This window comes from Dromiciops gliroides, chromosome 3 (assembly GCF_019393635.1).
Source record: "Dromiciops gliroides isolate mDroGli1 chromosome 3, mDroGli1.pri, whole genome shotgun sequence".
In the NCBI taxonomy this organism is placed as follows: domain Eukaryota; kingdom Metazoa; phylum Chordata; class Mammalia; order Microbiotheria; family Microbiotheriidae; genus Dromiciops; species Dromiciops gliroides.
Genome location: NC_057863.1, coordinates 348,519,208 through 348,523,421, shown reverse-complemented (window position 1 = coordinate 348,523,421; position 4,214 = coordinate 348,519,208).

The following is a 4,214-nucleotide window of genomic DNA, read 5'->3' as shown; positions in this document are numbered from 1 at the left end:
ACCAGTTAGGAATCATTTCATATGTTTTGTGAAAAAGCTTCAAAATCTCCTCTTGTTCTTGACACGGCCTTGAGAATGCATCTGTGTGGAGTTTTAAGGAGAGGCAAATGTGTGAGAGTGACAAACAAATATTTCCTCTTTCTGAGCTAGCATTAAATTTAAAATAACTTTTTTTTTTTACAAAAAATAAAAAACAAAACCTCAATGAGTTGTCTTGAAAGTCCTGTCTATCATTTCATGTCTAGAACTAAATGTCTAGATCAGAGGTTCTTAACCTTTATGTATGTCTGTGCACACGTACACGCACATATTTCATGGACTCTTTGGCTAGCTGATAAAGCGAATTGACCCCTTTTTAGAATAATGTTTTTTAAATACAGAAAATAAAATACAGAAATTTCATGGACCTCAAGTGAAGAACCTCTAGTTTTAGAGCATCATTTATCTAGAGTAAGGTACATGCATTGGTAAGGGTAGGCAGGTACCTAGATGGTATAATCTGAAGGATTCTGAATAGTGCCCCTCCCCAACTCCCTCATAGAATTAAAGAGCTGGTATAGACCTTAGAGATCTTCTTGTCTGACTTCCTCATTTCAGACATGAAACTGAATCCCAAAGAGTCCTCAGATCATGCTTCCATACTCAATGGAAATGGGAAGCTAGAACTCAATTCCCTAAAATGAAGAGGGTGGACTAGATGAACACTAAGGTGTCTCCTGGTTCCAGATTTTTTGATTTCTTTTTCCCCTTTACACTCAGTTCAATGTTCTTTCTATTATATGAACTTTGCCACTTTATACTATAATCATATCTTACTGATTCTTTTTTTTTCTTATTGATTCTTAATGTTCTACTATTAGAGTTTCATTCCTTTGAGGTGAGCATTACCTCCAGACAATTGAGTTTTTATGTGACTCCACCTAAAAAGGTACACCCATTAAAACTCTAGATCCTTAGTGCTTATTAATAATTACTAGACATCTTTCTTCCCTGAAGGGAAGGGGTAAAAGGGAGGGGAGTGTGAAAGCATTAGCCATTAATTGGAAGAAAGAAAAAACAAAACAAAACAAAACAAAACAAAGACAGCTTGACTGACTTAATTTTGCCATGAGACTATGCACAAATCCCTTAAACTTCCTGGGCCTCAAATTTTATCTATAAAATAAGAGAGTTGGACTCAACTAAGTCAAAAATCTATAATCCTAGGATGTTAGATAGTCTCTGATATCCCTTTTGGTTCTAGATTTATGATAATATGATAATGAATGCTGATCTGGAAACTAACACTAAATCTTTCATAAAATACCTTTGGTCACCAGCAGACGGGAAGAGTAGGAATTGGCCTGGACTCCAGGAAAAGAGATACTGCCAGGGGTGACCACATACATAGGCAGCGTAGGGGGAAGAGGGAGGATCCTGCTTGCTGAGGATGATTTTCAGAACTTCCTGATTCCTGATGTGAGCATGTGCCCAGTGTGGGGCCCCTGGAGGATCAGATATCCAGAAAACTTTGGAAAGGCCCAAGGGATGGCCTCGGGAATGTTTCCATCACATCAGAAACTCCTCAGCCCAGGTTCTAGCCACAGATGCCAACAGGAGGCCAAAATGTTCCCAATATAAAGCATCCCCAGGGTATTTTGGAGCCCCTTCACACCCAGGGGAATAATTGAGCCCTTGCCCAAGCTGCTTGTATTTTCTAATTAATTTAGTTCTAGGCCACTAAGTCTACAATTCCAGGGGTCTGGATGAGTGGACACTAAGTAATCATGCCTTAATACTTGCTAGGCTGCCTGCTGCTTTGAAAGCATTCAGTTAATTAATCCTAGCAGTTTTCCATTTCAGCTGCTGGGTAAGGAAAATGGGCCAGAGAAAGCTCTAAGGACTGGAGTATGGGGTTGGCACAGGCCCCTGGGCACAGAGGTACTGGCAAGGCTGACTCCCTTGCCCAGAAGTATTATGGTGAAGTAAAATGATCCCCGAAATCAGAAAACCTGTGTTTGGATCCCATCTCTGCCACCTGCTGACTGTATGGCTTCTGATAGGTCACAATCATTTCCCTATGCCTCAATTTCCAATGGAGGAGAGGAGAGGACTTGGAATAAACAACATCGAAATTCTGTTCTAGCTCTGAAGTCTTTAAGTCCCTAATTTCAGCCTGACAGTACATTATAGAGACTTAAAGCAGCCTTGTAAAACTCACGAGGGACAGCCTTGGAGTCAGGATGACCTGGAATCATGTCCAGGCTCTGACATCCTGTCTGTGTGACCCTGGGCAAATAATTTATTAGTCCCCCCCCCCACCCCCGCAAACAATTCTTTAAAACTATAAGTTGCCTAATAATTGTTGATCTGCCTTTATAGATGGTTCCTCACCAGGGATTCCCTAAACCAATGAAATCAAAGTTCAGGTTGGGACAAAAACAATCCAAAAAGTACAGTGGTTTATACATAGTAAGTGCTTAATAAATGTTTGTGGAGTTGAATTAAATATGAGTTGGCTTATCAGATTAGATGGCCCCCTGAGGAAAAAGGGAGGGAATGACTCAGGAAGAAGATGTGTAGAGATAAACCTCCCTAATTTCACAATTTGAAGGAGGATGAATCCTGGCTTCTTCACCTTCCTGATTACTTGGAAGAACGAAGAGAGTTTGATTGTCACTCCCCAGGTCTGGGAAGTATACCCAAGTGTCCTGGAGATCAAATTTCTACTTACTAGAAAACCAGGGACAGAAAAAGTTAGTGTTTCCATTCTGGTGGAACAATCAGGCAGTAGGATATTTCTTCCCTAGGCACAGTCCTTTCTAGATATTCAATTGAAAAATGGAATAGATTCAGGTCCTGCTGAAAGCATAATGATACATACAGTGGAAAGAGCCTTTAATTTGGTATAAGAAGATTTGGATTTGAATCCTAGCTCTGCCATTTAAGAGCCACATGACCTTGTATAAGCGAGTGATCAATCCACAAGAATTTCTCCAGCATCTGCTATGTGCCAGTCACTGGACTAGGTACTGGGAATAGAAATACGAAGAATGATACAAGCTATACTTAGGCATTTAACTACTACTCTGCACCTCATTTTCTTCATCTGTAAATGTATTAGTTGGCCTTTCAGCTCCAAGTCTATGACTCTATGAAAGGCTCTCCACAAAAGTGTGAAACAAGTAAAAATTGTCTTGAGTTTCCTCCCACTATTCCTCCTTTTCCCATTCTGAAACCTGCCCCCGCCCCACTAATACAGCTCTGCCCCAACATTGCCTAACGCCTTCATATTTATTCCCTGGGGGCTCAAAGCTACACACCACAGTGTTCCAATCAGATCTTCCCTTCCTGACCAGTGAGTGCCCAGTGATTAGAATTTAACGTATAGAATTTAACTTATATAATATAACCTGTAATAGAATTTAGCCTTCTTTCTCCACTAGATTTTCTAATTTCCTTAGTGTCATGTGGTCCATTGATTTCTCCTTTAGAATCATAGGATTTAGAGCTGAAAAGAGATTTTCTGTTCCAACTCCTCTAATTTAGAAATTAGGAAGCTAAGGCCCTAGAGATGGTGACCTGCCCACTTCCACAGAGGAAACAGACCCATATATTTGTCTACACAGTCAATGCTGAAGCATAAAACCTTAATGGGAACAGATTCTAGATAGGTGGGGGAAAATTTATTGGGCTAAGGAATCTTTCTAAAGTCTATGCAATCATACCATATTGATGATTAAATACTCATTTTATTTTTTTTTCTTGGTAGTATTTTATTTTCCAATTACATGTAAAGATTGTTTTCAACATTAATTTTTGTAAGATTTTGAGTTCTGAATTGTTCTCCCTTCCTCCTTTCCCTCCCCCCTCCCCAAGACTGCAAGCAATCAGATATATGTTAAATTATACAATCATGTTATACATATTTCCATATTAGTCATGTTATAAAAGAAGAATCAGAACTAAAGGGAAAAACCACAAGAAAGAAAAAAAACAACAAATAAAGGGAAAATAGTATACTTTGAACTGCATCCAGACTCCATAGTTCTTTTTCTAGATAAAAGAGCATTTTCCATCATAACTCTTTTGGAATTGCCTTGGATCATTATATTGATTATCACACAATGTTGCTATTACTGTGTATAATGTTCTCCTGGTTCTGCTCACTTCACTCAGCATCTGTTCATGTAAGTCTTTCCAGGTTTTTCTGAAATCTGCCTGCCCATCATTTC